Raw genomic sequence first — 21,811 nt, forward strand, 5'->3', positions numbered from 1 at the left:
TTCTTATTCATTCATTAACTCTAATGTCCTTATCCATGACTGAAATTCAAAAGCAAAATGGACTTCACATTTATTATTATAATAATTATTATTTTGTTGTTAACCCTCACTTGAGGATATTTTTCCTTTGATATATTTTTTTTTTTTGAGAGAGTGGAAGGAAGGAGGAGAGACAGAGAGAGAGAAACATTGATTGATTGCCTTCTGCATGCACTCCAACCAAGGCTGGGGACCCTAGCCTGCAACCACCTGCAACCAAGGTACATGTCCTTGACTGGAATCAAACCCGGGACCCATCAGTTCAAGGGCTGATGGTCTATCCACTAAGCATCTATCCACTGAGCCAAACCAGCTAAGGCGGGCTTTGTGTTTACAGAAAAATTTAAAGATAAATAATGTGTGGTTCCTGGGATAAACAAAGGTAAAACTAAGGCATTTTTTTTCTACTCAGAAGATGTATGAGTTAAAATAACAACAATGAAAAGTTTCAACATAATTCAGTCTCCTTTCAAGTAGCTTATATTATAAAATATTTTGGGTTTTTCTTTAAAACATCAATATTGTTAAAATGACATTTGAATGGAAAAATAATAATTTTACTCTATTTGAAAATGAATGGAACCAATTTTAGCTGCCTGATGTTTTATAATATTTTTGTTGAAATGATTTCATAAATACAAGTCTTATTTTTAATTTAAATTAATTTTATTGAATTTAAAAATTAATAAACTTATATGTTTCAAGTGTAAAATTCTATAATGTATCATTGGAATATTGTATTGTGTGTTTACCACCCAAAGTCAAGTCTCCATCTGTCACCGTTTATCACCTTGAACCCTCTTCTACCTCCCCTGACCCCGCTTTCCCTCTGTTAATCACCATATTGCTGTGACTATGAGTTTTGTTTTTTATCTTAATCCCTTCACCTTTTTTTTTTTTAATATATTTTATTGATTTTTTACAGAGAGGAAGGGAGAGGGATAGAGAGCTAGAAACATCGATGAGAGAGAATCATCGACCAGCTGCCTCCTGCACACCCCCTACCAGGGATGTGCCCGCAGCCAATGTACATGCCCTTGACCGGAATTGAACCTGGGACCTTTCAGTCCGCAGACCGACGCTCTATCCATTGAGCCAAACCGGTTTTGGCCCCTTCACCTTTTTCATACAGCCCCCAGCCTCCCTCCCTTCTAACAGCTGTCAGACTGTTCTCTGTATCTATGAGTCTATTTGTATTTTATTTGTTAGTTTATTTTGTTCATTAGATTATACATATAAGTCTTATACAGTACATCCTTGATTAAATATATTCCTATGTATTTTTGATGCAATTCTAAATGGGATTGTTTTCTTAGTTTCTCTTTTTGATAGTTCATTATTAGTGTATAAACATGCAACTGATTTCTGGACATTTAATTTGTATCCTGCTACTTTAGTAAATTCATTTATCAGTTCTAGTAGTTTTTTGGTGGTTCTCTATATATAATATCATGTCATCTGCAAATAATGACAGTTTTACTTCTGGCTTTCCAATTGTATGCCTTTTAGTTCTTATCTGACTGCTGTGGCTAACACTTCCAGTCTTATCCTATACTAGAGGCCCAGTGCACACATTTGTGCAGTAGTGGGGCCTGTGGGATCGTGCTGAAACCAGTTCTCCAACATCCCCTGAGGGGTCCTGGATTGTCAGAAGGTGCAGGCCAGGCCAAAGGACCCCACTGGTGCATGATAAGGGCCAGGGAATGATACAGGAGGTTGGCCAGCTGGGGAGGGACCGCAGGAGGGCTCCAGGGAGTGTCTGGCCCATCTTGCTCAGTCCTGATCTGCCAGACCCCAGCAGCAAGCTAACCTACCAGTCAGAGCATCTGCCCCCTGGTGGTCAGTGCATATCATAGAAAGCGGTTGAGCGGCCATAGCATATCATTAGCATATTATGCTTTGATTAGTTGAACAGATGACCAGACGACCAGACACTTAGCAGATTAGGCTTTTATTATAAAGGATAATAAAAGGCTAATATGCAAATCAACCTAATGGTGCAACAACTGGTCACTATGATGTGCACTGACTACCAAGGGGAAGATGCTCAATGCAGGAGCTGCCCCCTGGGGATCAGTGCACTCAGCCAGAAGCCCTGAGCTGGGCTCACGGCTGGCAAGGTGAGCGCAGCGGTGGTGGTGGGAGCCTCTCCAGTCTCTGTGGCAGCACTAAGGATGTCTGACTGACAGCTTAGGCCTGTGGGAAGTGAGCCTAAGCTGTCAGTCGGACATCCCCCAAGGGCTCCCAGACTGTGAGAGAGCACTAAGGGACCCCCCCCACACCCAAGTGCATGGATTTCATGCACCCGGCCTCTAGTGTTGAATAAGAGTGGGATTGAAACCTCACACTTCTGAGAGGGAACCATTGCAGTTGAGATATCCCTTAGGAATCTCAGCTGCTGCCCATAGGAGCAGAGCCATCCCTTTTCACATCTCCGTTCTTCCTCCAAGTCTCAATGTGGCTTTTTCTGTAAATCCATGGTTATAAGACTTTTCTTCAGCTAGTCTTGTCAGTTATTCAGATTTATTGCTCTATAATTTAGTTGTAATTCAAGTTTTGTCCTGGGAAAGGTGAATGTAACTTCCACCTACTCCATCCCCATCTTAGGTCAAGTACAAAATTGCTTATTATAAAGGACTAAATATTTTTGTTTACTACAAAAGATTAAATATTTTATATCAATGTCTTAAATTAAAAAATTATGACATAACATAACCACAATATTCCAGTAGATTATAGATAATCTGAGTTAAATTAACTCTCTTCTGAAATGATTATGCTTAGAAAATTACCAGCCATTATTATGTTCTGAAAGAACACATAAGATCTATAATAACATGGAACGAGTGATTACCGTATTTTCTGGCATATAAGACGACTGGGTGTATAAGATTTTCCTGGGTTAAAAAGTCATTTTATACTCCGGAAAATACGGTAGTCCAATATATCTAATCCATTATATCTAATCCCATCAATATAGTCCAATATACCGTATTTTCCGGTGTATAAAATGACTTTTTAACCCAGTAAAATCTTATATGCCCAGTCGTCTTATACGCCAGAAAGTACGGTAAATAAATATTTTCATTCTTCCAAGAGAAGCTCACTTCTTTAAAATGGGCTTACAGCCTCACCAGTGTGGGCTCAGTGGTTGAGTGTCAACCCATGAACCAGGAGGGCATGGTTAGATTCCTGGACATGGCACATGCCCAGGTTTCAGGCTTGATCCTTAGTAGAAGGTATGCAAGAAGCAACAGATTGATGATTCTCATCATTGATGTTTCTATCTCTCGGTCCCTTTCCCTTCCTCTTTCTGAAATCAATTTAAAAATATAAAAAACTGGCTTTCAATACAGAGAATATAATCTAAATTATTCATTTTAATTAAGTCATTTTCCAATTTTTTTTCTTAGCAGATACAGTGAATTAAGAAATTATTTATGTAAGTTTTGCATCCTAAGTATGCTCTAATTCTGTAAAAATGGATTATTCTTTCATTCCGTGCTCCAATTGGTTAACATAATTTCAAATATAAAATAAAGATCACCAATCAAGGTTTATTATTTTAATTTAGTTGATATTTTAATTCAAAGTTCTCAAGATGTTCTAAATATAATATTTTAATAACATAAAAATATCATACTTGAAATAACCAATGAAATGATTGAATTTTTAACTGTTAAAGCAAATATCATATTGAACTAATATATTAATATTTGAGTTAAAGTGTTTTATATTGTGTGTGTGTGTGTAAAATTTAGTGAACTGCACAAGGAATTTCTTCAAAGCATTTTTTTTTAAAAAGATCAATGCCATTAGTTACTGGTCACCCACTCCTATGTACACAAATCAGTTTTAGACGTGTACATATAAAGAACATAAATAAAAAGATAACTAAAAAAAGAGTTATTTTCATGTACCAAATGGTGCAGGGGGTTGGAAATTAGGGATTTTATCATTTATGTGGCTAGCATAATAAAAACAGAAAAAAAACATAATAAGAATGAGATGCAAAACAGATGGCTAAGAAAATAATCAACAGAAAAAGTGGGGGGAAAAACAGTAAGGAGAAAGATCATTTAAGATGATAAATGAGATGAGAAAATGAGATGAAAAAGAACAAGTTTTCCAACTAAGGAAAAATGTATTGTTTTATTTAAGAAACACAGAATCGTGTCATTTCGGCATTATGACATTCCTGGTACTGGTCATACAATTTCTATATAATGGAATAAAAGAATAAATAATATATACCTGGGGGCTTAACTGATGTATAACTTCATTAACTTCTTAGAAACTCAAATACAGCTAATAAATGAACCTGGGAAATCTGAATGCTACTGATTTTCAGCTTTTGGAAGTGTGGCCTCTACAATGTGCCAGTGGCTTGGAAGGAAGAATGACAACCATATAGTCATTTTTTGTTATTTGCAGTATTTGTGTTCTATAAAGTCACTGTGAACACTGAATTAGTGACTACATGGAGGAAATACAGTGTTAGGTTCCTTCAAGCATCTAGTCACAACATTTTTGTGAATCGATCAGTACATAATCTTGATTTATGTATGTTTCTGCTTATGGACACCTTATTTAATAAACGTTGATTCATTAACACTGAATTCACAGCCATCGGCACTATAACCCATGCCTGAACAAAGCTTTTCTAACATGTTTTCTCTGTAAGTCACATCACAGCCTTGTACTTAGGAAGACCAGACAGCAGTTCATCACCAGGCTTGGAGGCCATTTTAAACAGCAAAATCACAAAAACTGTGCCAAATATGGCATTACATAGACCATGTAAAGGACATGTATACAGCATGAGAAGTGAAAGAGAAGATAGAGTGTCATCTTATTTGACCTCAGCTAGGAGTATGCATGCTGGGCAGCTCAATTTTTTTGCTACTTTGTGCATACGCACACATGACAATGAAAGTTCCATGAATATTGATATTGGGTTTAAAAATAAATTTTAACAAGTCAGAGAATGTATAAGTATGGAACCTGTGAAAAATATAATTGTCTATATAAGCATTCCATCAGTGTACTTCTTGAATTTACCCTTTTTGTAAAGCACAACATTGTTTTAAGTTGCAAATAAATTGTTAATGCTTTCCATCCCTTTCAGTTATAGTATTTGTGCTGAAAATGAAATTATAGACTTGTGTATATTTACTAATTACTCTTTTTGAATGATCTTAGCAGAGATCAACCATTGGGCTAAATTGTACACTGTGACTGTAATATCCAGGCTTTGTCAAGCACTAAGGTTAAGAAATACTGTTAGTTAAGGTGTACCAACATTTTAAGCAAAAGAATTACAAACTTCTCAATCTACCAAGTAAGTAGAATAAGGAAAAAGATAATTCCAAGAGCATATTTGTTATCAACTGAAGAACTATATTACTAATTCAGTCACATACAGAACTACTTAAAACTTCAGTGTATTCTTATTAAGCAAAGTAGATATAAGAAAAATGCAAAGGAATGTAATAAACACAACAAATACAAAGCTGAATTTCTAAAATGTGGAGCTTGCAAATGGACTATAGGCAATTTATTTTTAAATAAGTATTAAGTTCAGATTTTCATAGCAACTGTCACTTTGTATACTAAAACCTGTTCATCAATTAAATGAAAAACCTAGATATCCATCTGCCTTGATGATGTTTACCATGAATTTCATAATTCTAAACCAAAACCAATGTATTCTACTCACAAATTTGTGAGCTGTTATTGGAGGAAGATATCTGAATGTGGTGTGTTATAGATATGTGTGCACATGTGTGCACATGAGTGTCTGAGAGTGTTTTTGTTGTATAAAGGTAAGATGTGCAAGTAGTAAGATGAGCATTTTGAAAAGTTTGCCTTAATAAAACTTCCCTGTAAAGTCATCTGAACAAGGGCTTTTGTTTGCTGGGAGTTTTCTTTGTTTTTTTTTTTTGTTTGTTTTGTTTTTTTTTTTAATCACTGCTTCAATTTTGTAAGTTGTTATTGGCCTATTCAGGTTTTCTGATTCTCCCTGATTCAGTTTTGAGAGATTGTTTTTTTTCTAGGAACTTGTCCATTTCATGTACATTGTTTGGCTTGTTGGCATATAATTGCTCATAGTATTTACTTACAATCCTTTGTATTTCTGTGGTGTCAGTTGTTACTTCAATGCTTTCATTTCTGATTTTATTTATTTGGTTCCTCTCCCTTTGTTTCTTGATAAGTCTGGCTAAAGATTCATCAATCTTGTTTAGCTTTTCAAAGAACCAGCTCTTGGTTTCATTGATCTTTTGTATTGTTTTTTAGTCTCTATGTCACTTATTTCTGCTTTAATCTTTATTATTTCCTTCCTTCTACTTACTCTGGGCTCTTCCTGTTATTCTCTTTCTAATTTTTTAAGTTGTAGGTATAGTTTATTATTAAGTTTTCTTATGTTTGAGGTAGGCCTGTAATGCTATGAACTTCCCTCTCAATACTGCTTTTGCTGTGCCCCAGAGATTTGGGGATGTAGTGTGTTCATTTTCATTTGTTTTTAGAGAATTTTTTTATTTCTTTCTTGATCTCATCCCCTTCATCCTATATAATAAAAGCCTAAAATGCTAAGTGTCCGGTCGTCCATTCAACCAAACAATGCATAATATGCTAATGATATGCTAAGGCCGCTCAACTGCTCGCTGTGATGTGTGCACTGACCACCAAGGTTGCAGACAGTCAACCAGTTGACCAGTCACTGTGATGTGCACTGACCACCAGGGGCAGATCGACAGCCAGTCGACCAGTCTCTATCATGTGTACTGACCACCAGGGGGCAGAGGTTTCCACTGGTAGGTTAGCTTGCTGCTGGGGTCTGGCCGATCGGTACTGAGCGAGATGTGACAGACATGCCCTGGAGCCCTCCCATGGTCCTTCCCCAACTGGCCAATCTGCCGCATCCCTCCCTGGCTTTGATCGTGCACCAGTGGGGTCCCTTGGCCTGGCCTACACCCTCTCACAATTCAGGACCTCTCAGGGCATATTGGAGAACCTGTTTGGCCCGATCTCGCAGGCCAGGCTGGTGCACCGAATTCGTGCCCTGGGTTTCTAGTTGTTTACCATAACATGCTATTTAGCCTCTATGTATTTGAATGTTTTTGAGTGTTTTCACTCTAGTTAATTTGTAATTTAATTCCATTGTGATCTGAGAAGATGCTTGATATGATTTCAAGCTTCTTGAACTTGTAGAGACTTGTTTTGTGTACTAACATGGGGATTATTTTTGTGAATGACCTATGTGTATCTGAGAAGAATGTAAAATGAAATGTTCTATAACTGTCATTACATCCATTTGATCCAGTGTGTCATTTAGAGTCACCTTGTTAATTTTTTATCTGGAAGATATATCCAGTGAAGTCAGCAGAGTATTAAAATCCTCTACTATGACTGTATTGTTGTCAGTCTCTCCCTTAAAGCCCTTTGGAGTTATTTTATATATTTAGGTGCTCCTATATTGGGTGAATATATGTTTACCAGGGTTATATCCTCTTGTTGAATTGTTTCCTTTAGTATTATGTAGTGACCTTTATTATCTCTGTGATGGCCTACATTTTGAAGTCCATTTTGTCAGATATAAGTATTGCTATCCCAGCTTTTTGTTCCATTTCCATTTGCATGGGAAAAAAAAGTTCATCCTTTCATTCTCATTTTGTGTGAATCTTTTTTTCTGAGGTGGGTCTCTTGTAAACAGCATATATTTGAGTCATGTTTTCATATCCATTCAGTCTACCCTATATCTTTTGAATGGAGCATTTAATCCATTTACATTTAAGGTTATTATTGATAGGTACTTATTTATTGCCATTTTAATTCTTTATGTCAATGTCTGTCTGTCTATCTATCTATCTATCTATCTATCTATCTATCTATCTATCATCTATCTATCTCTACTCATTATAGTAATCCTTTCAGCATTATTGCAGTATTGGTTTAGTGGTGATAAACTCCTTTAGCCTTTTTTGTCTGGGAAGTTCTTTATTTCACCATCTATCTTGAATGATAGCCTTGCTGAATATAGTCATCTTGGTTTCAGATCCTTGCTTTTCATTAACCTGAAAATGTCATGCCATTCCCTTCTGGCCTGTAGAGATTTTTATGAAAAATCAGCTGAAAGTCTTATGGGAGCACCTTTGGAGGTAACAAATCTATTACCCAAAGATATACATATGTATATAAATACACATGTCAAATATACACATGTATATATTTTCATATATGTAATATTTATATTCCTCCCTGTTATTTCCCTGTTATTTATTATGAACTTAGTGACTTTCCTATAGTTCTAAAGGTCAGACTGGGCTAAAATTAAAGTGTCACTAGGCCTGTGTTATTTCTAGAGGCTCTAGAAGAGAATCCATTTCATTGCTTTTCCAGCTTCTAGAGACTGCCTGCATTTCTTTGGTTTATGGACCACTTTTCTCCAACTTCAAAGCCAGCCAGCAGCATGGCATCTTCCAATCTACATCATATTGCTCTGACACTGGTTTTCATTCTCATTTCTCTTTCTCTAACTCTTTTAAATATCTTTGTGATTGTATTGGTCTTATCCAGATAATCTAGGATAATCTCTTCATTTCAGGTCCTTAACTTAATCACATCTACAAAGTCCCCTTTGCCATTATGCAATAAAAGATGAACTCAGCAGGCATGTCTACTAGTATTCTCTATAAACTTTGAGGGTTGTCCAAACTCTGCACATTCCAAAAACAGTACTTGCTCTTGACTGGTTTCTGGAAGATAACTTCTGAACCCTGGAAATATCTTCACTGATACAACTGCCTTGTTTACCTCAGGTCTTGGGCCACCATATAATTTATGCTAACAATGTGATTTATAGTGTGGCCCTTGGGTCACACTGTATTCATTTGACTTAGGGAGAGGCTGGGGAATTATTTACTAGGGTTAGCCACATGAATGCTCCATGACTACATTACCAACCCCAATAAAGTAAAGAATCCAAGACTTGGTTAAACTCTTATTGGCAATACAGTGTGTGTATTATCACACATCATTGTTGGGAGAGTTCAATGTTGTCTTATGACTCTACTGGGAGAGCACAAATGGAACCTAGCACCTTATATCTCCTGGACTCTTTAATAATCTGTAACCAGGATTATAACAGCTTTTATGAATTATCTGAGTCCTAGTTAATCATTAAATATGAGGGTGGTCCTGAAGACCCTCAACTAAAGCCATGTAAGTAACATATTCATAGATTCCAAGAATTAGGATGTGAATATATTTGGATGGCCATTATTATGCCTAACACACTACATGAATGGATGTTTATTTTCTACAAACTCCCTCAATTTCTTTGACTAGAAGAGTTTTGGAAATATTATCAAAAGATTTTGAAAAAGCATGTCCCTTTATTGAGTCAAATTATGTTTTCTATAGAGATATTCACCACCTGTTTGATAATGTGCTAACTTTTGCAAATTACTTTTTCCTATACACAGAATGAAAATTTTAAAAAATAATTAAAAGCAATTATATATTATTTTCATGTTAGTTATCCATAAATGACTATGTAACCAGCTTTTGCCTAGCTATAAACAATGAAAAAATACTCTGCTTTCATCTGTGAGAACAAGAGGTAACCAAGGGAATGAGAATGCCCAATTAACTACCAGAGACTGAAAAACACCTACTTGGAAAACCAAATCCTCCCCCATAACAATATATTTAAAGGCCTAAAGATTGTTAACGTAAACTCTAACTAAAAAAGATGAAATGCTCTTCTTGAGATATGTATGTATGTGGTTCAGGTACAAATACTTCTCTTAGAAGACCTTTTGAGTTTATATAAATCAGATCAAACCTAGACATTATATTTTTTATTTCTGAAAATAAAAATATTGCATAGGTTTTAATTAACTGTACCTGGATTCAAAGGCAAGACATAATTCTCAAGAAAGAGATGATCTATCAACTTTGTCCTGTGTAATTTCATGATTAAAGTTATTCTTGTTTGAAACTTTCCAGTAGTTCTAAGACAAGCACTAAGAACTAGATCAGAATATTTGGAAATAGATGACAAGGAAAGAAATGAGAATAAGATGACATAAAACAACCACTACTGATGTCAGTGTCACTGATAATTCAAAAGGGTACAGTAAAATATATCCTGTGTGAACTATATAGACTATGAAAAATCCCAAATGGTACATGACTCCAGGATGGTATGAAAACACATGGACACACACACATGTGCATACACACACACACACACACACACACACACACACACACACATTCTTTCTCTTTAATAACTATTTTGGATAAAGAAGCCAAACTGGTATCAATTGTGACAATAAGACACTTTCCTTATGCTGGCTTCAACTAACTATCAATTTTGCATAACTTCAGACAGAACTTCAGTCAGAAGTGTGCAAAGCAGGCTTATATGACACTCAAAATATGTATGACATTTTAGATTTTCAATGTGAGTTTCAACAGTGACTTTTCTTTTTTATTCAGGGGGAAGGCCTCAAAGATAGTCATCTAACCAAAAAATTCTTAATTGCTACAAAAATCAAAGCTACATACATGTTCACATACCCATACAAACATACACAATCTTTCGTAAAAGTGGAAAAAAAAACACCTACCATTGATTTACTTAAACATTGGGCTACTTTCATAGAAGTAAATCTATGAAAGACTAGTAAACTTCTATGGAAAACTCAAAATATTCTAAGAATTCAAGTGAATTCTACATTGACAATGCAATCCAGTGTCCATTATAGCTTTTTCTCATTTCTATGTATTCTGGCATCCTTCACATTCTCAGAAGAAAACATTTCTCACATTTAGAAACCTGGTCATGGTGTTGTAGTGATGCTTTTTCAGGAGCTTTCTTATAGTTGCCCAGACTTTCATCAATTTACTCTTATATAAATAAGACTAGTGACCCGGTGCATGAAATTTGTGCATGGGGTGGGGTTCCCTCAGCCCAGCCTGCACCCTTTCCAATTGGGAACCCCTTGGGGGATGTCCGACTGCCGGTTTAGGCCATCTAGCAATCCGTGACTGCTAGCTCCTAACCACTCACCTGCCTGCCTGCTTGATTGCCCCTAACCCCTCTGCCTGCCTGCCTAATCACCACTATGCATGCCTTCCTGATCACCCCTAACTGCTCTCCCCTGCCGGCCTGGTCTTGCCCCCAACTGCCCTCCCCTGCTTGCCTGATCTCACCCCCAATGGCCCTCCCCTGCCGGCCTGATCTCGCACCTAAATGCTCTTCCCTGCTGGCCTGGTTGCCCCCAACTGCCTCCCCTGCTGGCCTGATCACCCCTAATGGCCTCTGCCTTGGCCCCCACCACCATGACTTTGTCTGGAAGGAAGTCAGACATCCAGAAGATGGCCGGTCGACCCGGCATAATTACCATATTACCCTTTAATATTTTTAGTAGTATAGATAGATTATATAGGATAGTATTACTTAAATGGGGAGGGAAGCCTTTTTCATCAGGAGGAGATGCTCTTGGCAGACAAAAATACATAATCCCTATATCTGGACTGATAGCCAGCCATATGCACTATACTGCCAAACCAGTCATTAAAAAATTGAATCGCTTTCTCACAGCTTACACCAAACAGCTGTTGCCCTTAAAACTCTTCCTCAGCCCCCACCTTAGGTTCTGCCTTCACAGTTCACCCAGATTAGGTTCTGATCAGTCGGTTTCTATGCCAGTCAGTGTCAAAAGCTCCGCCTCCTAGTCAGCCATTGGCTCCTCACAGTTCACCCAGATTTGGTTCTGATTGGTGGGTTTCTATGCCAGTCAGCATCTCCGGGCCTATCAATGGGCCAGATCAGAGAGGCGGGGATGATCAGCAGCCCCAGCGGAAGCCCGAGAGAAAGAGAGGCGCGGCTGCTGCCCAGGACTGGAGCAAAAGAGAGAGGCAAGTTCTGATCAATAGCTGTCACAGAGGCTATGGATCAGACCTTGCTTCTCTCTCCAGGCCTCTCTTCAGGCCTGATCTGCAGCCCCCTCAGCAGTCAGTGCTGGGCCTGGGCACCCGCAACGGCGGCAGTCAGTGATGGGTTGCCATGGCAACCCAGCACTGACTTCTGGTCAGTCGAGCCTTTGGTCGTTTTGGATGTTACGGACCCTGGGTTTTTATATATTAGGATATTAGTAATAAAAAGTTAGCTTAAAACAATATCTAAAACGTCTATAGCTACCCCTTTTTCCAATGAATAAAAGCAAGTCGTGTTGTTTTTAATTTAACATTACTTGCTTTTGACTTCATACCTGCATTGCCTAATGATTATCACAGCAGTTTCAGTAAATAGCATTGCTTTGGTAAGTCTAGGTAAACAAATGTTTAATTCTTTATTTTTCATTTTTTTTTTACTTTTCAATTACAGTTTATCTTCAATATTAGTTTTTATTGGTTTCAGGTGTATAGCACAGTGACCAGACAATCACATGTCTCACTAAGTGTTCCCCCTGATAGTGCCAGTACCCACCTGGTACCATACATAGTCATCACAACACTATTGACTATACTCTCCATGCTATACCCTACATCCCCATTACTATATGTAACTACCAATCTGTACTTCTCAATCCCTTCACCTCTTTCACCCAGTCTCCTCACTTGCTTTCCTCTGGCATCCACCAGTCCACTCTCTGTGTCTATGAGTAGGTTTCAGTTTTGTTTGTTTGTTTATTTTGTCCTTTAGATTCCACATATAAGTGGAATCATATGGTATTTGTCTTTATCTGGCTTATTTCACTGAGCATAATGCCCTATAGGTCCATCCACATTGTTGCAAATAGTAATTTCTATTCTTAAGCCTGTTATATTCAACAAGGGAACCAAGTTGAGGATAAGTTTCCTTTAATTGCCACATTCTATACTGTAACTAAACACTGTATATTTATATGCCTTCTAATTATTTCTCTCATTCTCCATCTCCACATCATTCTCTCCCTCTTCCTATTCTCATCTCTTCATTACAACTTTTATTTTGAGATAATTGTAGATTCACAAGAAGTTCTAAGAAATAGAGAGATACCATGTACCCTTCACCCAGTTTCCAGCAATGGCAACATCTATAGCATGAAAGCACAATGAGGAAAGTTAACATTGATACAATCCACTAGCCTTATTCAGATCCCACCAATTTTATCTCTACTCTTCTCTGTGTTTGGGTGTTATTGTGTATTTTAGTTCTATGCAATTTTATCATATGTATAGATTTGTATGAATAACAGCACAGTTAAGATACAGAATATTTCCATCACAAGGACCCTCTGCTATCCTTTTATAGCCACAGAACCCTGGCAGCAATAATCCTGTACTCTATATCCATAATTGTGTCATTTCAAGAACATTATATAAATGGAATAATATAGTATGTAACCTTTTGAGATTGACTTTTTGTATTCAGCATAATTCCATTGAGATCCATGTAAGTTGTTCCATGTGCTAAGGTATTTTTTTTTTTTGGTTTGTTTTTTTTTTTTTTAATGCTGAGCAGGATTCCATGGTATGGATGTATGTGCTTGTTCAATGATTCACTCATTAAATAGCATTTACTTTTTTCCAGTTTGGGGCTTTGCACATAAAGCCGCTATGTACATTAGTACAAGTTTTCATGTGAAAGAAAATTTCATTTCACTGAAATGAAACGTTCTAAGACTAATTTCTGGTCATATGGTAAGTACATGTATAGTTTTAGAAAACATCTACACTCTTTTCTAGAGTGGATGCAACCATTTTGTAGCTCTACCAGCAAGGCATAAGTGATATAGTTTTTATGCATTCTCATCAGCATTATTGTCATTACTTTCTAATTTTAGACATTTAGATAGGTAGGTATGCAGTGATATCTTATTATTTGTCAAACACTGTGTCTTTAATAACAGTAATATTACATTGCAATGTGATTTTTTTGTCATTTGCATATCTTCTTTAGTAAAATGTCTGTGCACATCTTCAGCCCATTTCCTAATTGGATAGTTTTGTCTTTTTTCTTGTTGAGTTTGGAGTTTTTTTTGTATTCTAGAGAAAAATATTTTCCCAGATACATGGTTTGTATATGTGTTCTCTCATACTGTACCTATATTTTTATCATCTTTGTAGGCTCTTTCACATAGAAAAGTTTTTAATTTTGATGAGACCCAATTTATCAATATTTATTTTTATGAATTGAGCTTTCAGTGTCAAGTCACCAAGCCTTTTATTTTAAAAGTTCTATCATATTTTTTCCTAGAAGTTTAATATTTTTAAAATTTATGTGAATCATTTTGAATTAATGTTTCAATTAGATGTGACATTTAGGTCAAAGTTCACTTTTATGCCTATGTATGTCCACTTACTCCAGCCCTATTTGTTAAAAATAACATCTTTGCCCCTCTGAATTGCTTTTACACCTTTGTGAAAATTCAGTTGGGCACATCTGTTTAGGTCTATTTCTGGGTTCTTTATTTAGTCCCATTGATCTCTGCGTTTATCACAACAACCAAATCACACTGTGTTGATTTCTGTACCTATATAATATGTCATAATATTGAGTAGAGTGATTCCTCCTATAGTTATTTTTCAAGCATTAAATCTATAGTTAAATTTGCGGAGAACTGACACATCTTTACTAGGTTGTGACTTCTAATCCATGAATGTGGTATGTCTCTGCAATTAGTTAGGTCTTTCATCACCATTTTTGTAATTTTCAGAATGCACATCCTACACATATTTTGTTTTGCTAGATTTATACCTAAATATTTCATTTTATTTGAAACAATTGCAATACAACTTTAATTTTGTCTAACTCCTTTAAAATAGATTACCTAGAAATCGAAATATCATGCTCCTATTAGCAGTAATGGAAAAAAAAACTAATAAAAACATTTTGAGATTTTTTTTCTTACAGGTGGTGTTGAACCTCACTACTAAAAAGTCTTGGGACTGATTTGAAAAGATTAAGCATTCTAATTGCTCTTAAAGTGAATATATTGCTCCTTTACCAGAATCCATGCTCTAAAAGAAGGCTGGCCTAAAGAAGTCTATAAATTTTAATCATTAAGTATGTATTGTCATACATTAAAATCCTTTCACACTGTAAATACTGTAATATTTTTTAACAGAAATTGAGAATTTTATTCTTATTTTATTTTTACTCAAACATTTAAGAAAATAGCACTTTTTAAGGTAACAAATTTCTTGAACAGTAATATTTTCCCTAAATATGGCATGGTAACTTAATAATTTCCTTCATTCAAATATCCCATACTCTCTAACAACTATATTTAAAAATGGATGATTGCAGTAGAAACAGGTTGTACTCCTCAAATTATGAATTATATTTTATATTAGGCCCTTTTCCAATAGTCTGTTGATTTAAAAACATACTAAGTGATATTTTCAAAATGAACTATAATGTTGTCTAGGCAGACCACAGCACATAATAGAGCCCACTGTCTCAGTAGGAAAGGAGTCTGCTTGGTTTCAGCCAAATTTATTTGATTTAAAGTTAGGTAACTTTGATTAAATATAGAAAAATCAACTCCCCAGTTGTCTGTTTCTTCACAGCCCTATTTATTATTAATCATACACTGAGTGGACAGATTATTATGATCTCTGAATGCATAATAATCTGACCACTCAGTGTATATCCTATATAATAAAAGGCTTATATGCAAATTGTCCCCTCGACCAAGAGTTTGACCAGCAGGCAGGTCGGCCATCTGCCCATGTCCTCTCCCCCTGGCCAGGCTTGCTGGACCCCACCCATGCATGAATTCATGCACTGGGCCTCTAATATATATTATATATATACTGAGTGGCCAGATTATTATGCGTTCAGAGATTATAATAATCTGGCCACTCAGTGTATAAAAATCACATGGGATTAATAAGGGTCTACAGAAGAGAACTTTTTCAGTTCCTGATTTCAGTAAGGGAGCATACAGATTTTGTATTACAAAGCCATTAGTCACTTTTCCAAAAATTTTGTTATGCTTCATGTATCTTTGCCTTATTGTGTTGATGAAGTGTAGTGATATGGTGCTAGTGCAGTACCATTGCACTCCACTTAATCAGCACACTAATAGTAGAACTGTTTATTAGAACTTTAAGAAATTGCCATGTTGGGGTCAAAAATGATAAAATATTAGCCATTTCATATGGTTCAACCTACATGTTTATATTACATATACAGATTTTGTATATATGGAAGGATGGATAAGTGAAATTATTGGTGTACATATAATTGGATGAATTAAAAAAATGTGTCCAGAGAAGTAAAATTTTCTGAACAGACTTGTTATTCTAAAAGTTATATTTGAATGATTTAAAATTTAAAAGTTTTAAAATTATTTTATAAGCTTAAAAATTAGATATGTACATGTTTATTTCCCCAATATTAATTAATATATTACCCCAAGGATTAGAGAATTGGCCCAAGCTGGTTTGGCTCAGTGGATAGAGCATTGGCCTGTGGACTGAAGTGTCCCTGGTTTGATTCTGGTCAAGGGCACATGCCTGGGTTGCAGGCTTGATCTCCAGTAGAGGGCATGCAGGAGGCAGCAGATCAATGATTCTCTCTCATGGTTGATGTTTCTATCTCTCCCTCTCCCTTTCTTTATGAAATCAATACAAATATATTTTTAAAAAAATAATTAGAGAATTGGTCTTACTCTCTTCTAAAATCTAATGTTTCTCTCCTTAAGATTCTCATGTTTACAAAACACTCCTCAGACATTAATCTAATTTGACTTACAATTAGATGATAGTTATTTTACAATGAGAAATAAAAAAAATCAATATCAATACATTTATTCATCAGAAAATGTCGAGGGGAGTAATAATTAAAAGAACCATAAGTATAATGTATGCAGGAAAATGAGACAAAATTCCATAACTTGAGTTGAGTTGAAACCTGCCCCCCCATACACACATACACACATGCGCGCGCGCACACACATACACACACACACACACACACAGGCAGTATGGATCTGAAAATGCATTTCTGTCTGAAAATGCCTAGAGAGATAGGAAAAAAAGTCAAGGTCATCCTGGCCATGTTCTGAACTCCCTTGAGAATCATTGATTGGCTGCCTCCTGCATGCCCCCTACTAGGAACTGATCCCGAAACCCAGGCATGTGCCCTGAGCGGAACCTCCTGGTTCATGGGTGACACTCAACCATTGAGCCACACTGGTAGGACCTCTTTTTTTTTTAGTGCTTACCACATTCTATCTGCTATTATAGTTATAAATTATGAGGAACCATTATCATTATCACCTTCATCATTATCATCTTTACTAACATCATTGTATACAGAATTGATATGAATTATAGGGAAGACAAAATTTATAAGAAAGTGAGACCTGCACTCTGATAATAAGAAAACTTTCAACCCTTTCCCTCTATCAAAATCTGACTTTTGATGAATGGGTGAGAGATCAGTTTAAATCCTGTATGGAATGAAAAGTTGTTCAATACTGTACGTGGCAGCATTGGGAGCCACTCCAGCAGCTCTCATGATACTGTATGGAGACATGAAAATAGTCATGTAGGACAGTAATAGAAGCTATATTACTTCTTGCTTTTAAAATTTCAGTGAAAGCTTTTCTCTAAGTCAGGCATGAACAAAGAAGGACATGACGATTGGGATGGCACAACAGATACCATGTGCTGATAATACTATAACATTTTTTCCTTTATTAATTCTATACCTTTTCCTACACTGATGTTTTTAAAATATATTTTTATTGATTTCAGAGAGGTAAGGAGAGGGAGAGAGAGAGATAGAAACATCAATGATGAGATAATCATTGATTGGCTGCCTCCTGCACACCCTCCACTGAGGATCGAGCCCGCAACCAGGGCATGTGCTCTTGACTGGAATCAAACCCGGGACCCGTCAGTCCACAGGCCGACACTCCACCCACTGAGCCAAACCAGCTAGGGCTACACTGATGTTTTGTTTTACCATGATGTAAGTAGCAATGACCACAACAGCAGGAGTGAGGGTGAAGGGGTAGAGTGGAGATATATCATAGTAGTCATATATTTTCTGTGACTTTTCTCCCTGACCACTGTCAACTACTGCACATGGTGTGATGGTAGTTTTTTATGTTTCCTATTAATTTCTTTCTTTTCTTTAACCGTATGTGATCTAATGCTTTAATTTTTCATATGAAAATAAAAAAGCCCAATATGTTAATGACTACTATAAAATCACAATGTGGTAAATTTAATGTCTCACATCTAAGTTTCCTTAATTCCCAAACCAATGTATCTTTTGATAGTTGCCCCTACATTCTTCCCAAATACACTTCTCTGATGAAAAGGATAAAAAAAAATTAGAAACGAAACCATTTATAAAATATTCTTTTGGGTTGGGTTTCCCCAGATGTAGGCCTCAAGAAAGGGATTCAAGTGCAAATAATTTATTTTAGAGGTGATCACAAAAAGCACAGTAGAAAATGTGGGTAAGAGCAAGTGATAATAGAATAAAACCAGTACAGTATAGGCTGATGAGCATGTTGTCACTCTGATAAACTGAGGCTCAATATAATTTGGGACCTCTAGAAGAATAACTTGTCTCACCTGAATGACCAGAAATATGGGGTATTTTACATCACCTCTCATCTGTAATTCATTACGAGCAATTCCCAATTATCTTATCTCTGGGACACTTTCAGCTAAGCCAAAATCAAATGGAAAACCTGAGGCAAAAACGCAAATTATAGTAAGAAGTTATGCCATATATGGGAAAGGTGATTTCCCAGAATAGAAGGGAGGGCACCAAGACCATCTTTTATAGGGAGCTAGTAATTTTTCATGTATTGTTAGAAATGTGCCACTTTAATTTATTTCAATTGAATTAAATAAATGAAATAAACTTTAAAACAATTTGGTTGAAATGATAGTATACTTTGAATCAAATTTTTATAGACTTAAATTATCATTATAATGTTAGCTAATTAATTACTAATTAATTAATTGTAGTTGTATTAGAATGAGCCTTAATGCATACAAACTTTCTCTACCTTTAGGGCAGGTTCCATTTTACATTTAAAATACTTTTCTGATAGACAGGGACAGAAAGTGAGCCAAGATGGCAGCGCTCATGGATGTGAAGTTGAAGGCCTTCACAGAGCTCCAAGCCAAAGTTATTGACACACAACAGAAGGTAAAGCTTGCAGAGATGCAGATTGAACAGCTAAACAGAGTGAAAGCATGAATATTTTAAAGATACAGAGATTATGACTTTGATAGATGTAAGTAACATGTATGAAGGTGTAGGAAGGATGTTTATTCTTCATTCCAAGGTGGTAATTCATAATAAGCTGTTAGAGAAACAGAAAGTAGCAGAAGAAATTAAAGAATTGGAACAGAAAAAAATTCTACCTGGAGTTCAGTGTGAAGAAAGCTAAGGGCAACATCCAGGAGATGCTGATGACACAAAGGACACAATAAGAAGCTTCTAGGAAGGCTTTTCCTTCTGACCCTTCCCACTCTTGCTTTAACATGATGGATGTTTTATCTGGATGGTCTGGTAACCCAATGTTTTCTACATCACCCTGAGCCTCTTTCAAATCTAAACCCTGTATTTTTTTATCCTGGCTATGCCTGCTACCTATACCCCAAAATACTCCTCTCCCCTTGGGGTGAGTTATGAACTCCCAGGAGAGGGAAGATGGGAGCCAGGACAGATAGTGGAGCTATGCCCACATCCTCTACTACTCATGCTGGTCAGACCAATAAAAGGCATCTGTACCAAAAAATAATAAAATAAAATGTTTCTGATAAAAAATGGAATCCACCTTCAATCAATTAAAGGTATTAGCAGATACAACTGCTTGAAAATGGTTTCTACCTGGATCCCATACTACTATGTGCCATACTGGTTGATGCCATCACACTGGCTGACTCAGTGATGGAGGGCATTGATCTTATGATCTATTCCCTCACTTTCCTATATGGACTTTAGATCAGCATTTATTCTCTATAATTGCTACACTAAAAATGTAAACATTTTTTCTTGATTCATTTGGGCAAAAATGAATATCAAGATGGCATTATTTTCTCATAAATAAAAAATATAAACAAGTAGTCATCTATAGCATGTTTCTTTAATGTGTAATTACAGGTTTTAAATGCATTCCCATTATAAGTTATGGTTATACTTCCCCTTACTTTTCATTCAACCAGATTTGTGCCCATGGTTAGTGTGTATATCAATAGAAGTGTCATTGTATTTGAATTTTGTAAATGTAGTCACAATATTTGATTTTCTTGAATAATATAAGAAAATATATCATTTGCGTTGGCTACTGTAATCCTACAAACGTTTGCTTCATTCTCAAATAATTTAATACTGTAATGTGCATGACTGAATTATGTAAGCCTCAATATTTTTTATAGACACAGTGCATTAAATGTCCTTATGTATGAAAAGAACTGTGTATAAAGAATGAATAGAATTTCAACAAAAAGCATCAAAACAAATAATTAAATATGCATAGCTCCTGGCATGTGGCTTCCTATCATAGAGAATTGTGATTTTAAAGAAGAGGTAAATTTTGGAACCAATTTTCTATAAACTTATGCATCTTTGAGATTGCTCTCCACAGAGATGATTTAAGATATTATAAAATATCTAAATGTGCTCTTTATTATTCCCTGATATCACAAAGCTGTGTATTAGAGCAAGTAGTATGTAAACAGCCCATTTCATTGGACACATCCATTGAATTCTTATTCTCTTTGTAGCTGCAGGGAACCTGTGTTCTGGCAGAATGTACAGATATGGACCTGAGCATTAGGCTATAACCCAATCACATATTAGCTCTACTTTTCCATTGCTGGTATTGTATATCCTCTACTTTCTAATCTCATATTCCTTAGAAAGTAGTTCTCATTTTCTAATAAAAACTCAGTGAGGAAATGTAATTAGATATATGCTTTTAATTTTAGGTACACTTTACAATAACCATGATGCATACATAGCACAATTGGTTGATTGGTGAAGACCAACATTTTCTATTAGTAATACAGGAAGAAAAAATGGCCACATTTTTACTTTGTGTTAATTTACTAAGATGCCTTAATTTGTTTACCTCATAAACTTAATTGTCATGTTATTCTTCTATGATTTTACTTGATCATTATTTTTGTTGTTTATTTCAATGGGTAATTTAAATTATTTAAAATCTCAGTGGGATACATTATATAAATCACAAAGGAAATAAAGCTTAAAAATACGTGCTCTATCAATTTCTAATATGTACAGTAACTATTAGACTATTGTAACTAAATATCCCAACTTCTACCAGCACAAAATACACCAAAACCATAACTTGGCTCAACTTATTTCCATAATCTAGACATACAAGTATTTTGAAAATCTATTATTCATGTACTATGGTTAGTTAAATTGAAGGGAAAATGGATGCAATGGAAACGATGCTACCATAAGAATCAGAGCATTTTATTACCTCCATCTGTGTAACTTATTACAACTTTAACTGAAAGTTGAGTCACTATTTCCCTAGGTGCTATGCAACAGGTAGAGCTTAAAAGGAGAAACCACAATCCTCAGGCACCAATAACCCTATATAATAAAAGCCTAATATGCTTAATGTCTGACCATTTGACCTTTCAACAGTCGCTATGACGTGCACTGACCACCAGGGGGCAGACGCTCTGATTGGTAGGTTAGCTTGCTGCTGGGGTCCAGCCAATCAGGGTTGTGCAAGATGTGCCAGACATGCCCTGG

General features: G+C 35.9%; 1 pseudogene; it reads left to right on the forward strand.

Moving 5' to 3' along the window:
* The first annotated feature begins 19,147 nt into the window (after window positions 1-19,147).
* On the forward strand, window positions 19,148-19,509 carry LOC103297860 (prefoldin subunit 1-like; annotated as a pseudogene).
* Window positions 19,510-21,811: the final 2,302 nt, after the last annotated feature.

This window comes from Eptesicus fuscus, chromosome 1 (genome assembly GCF_027574615.1).
Source record: "Eptesicus fuscus isolate TK198812 chromosome 1, DD_ASM_mEF_20220401, whole genome shotgun sequence".
In the NCBI taxonomy this organism is placed as follows: domain Eukaryota; kingdom Metazoa; phylum Chordata; class Mammalia; order Chiroptera; family Vespertilionidae; genus Eptesicus; species Eptesicus fuscus.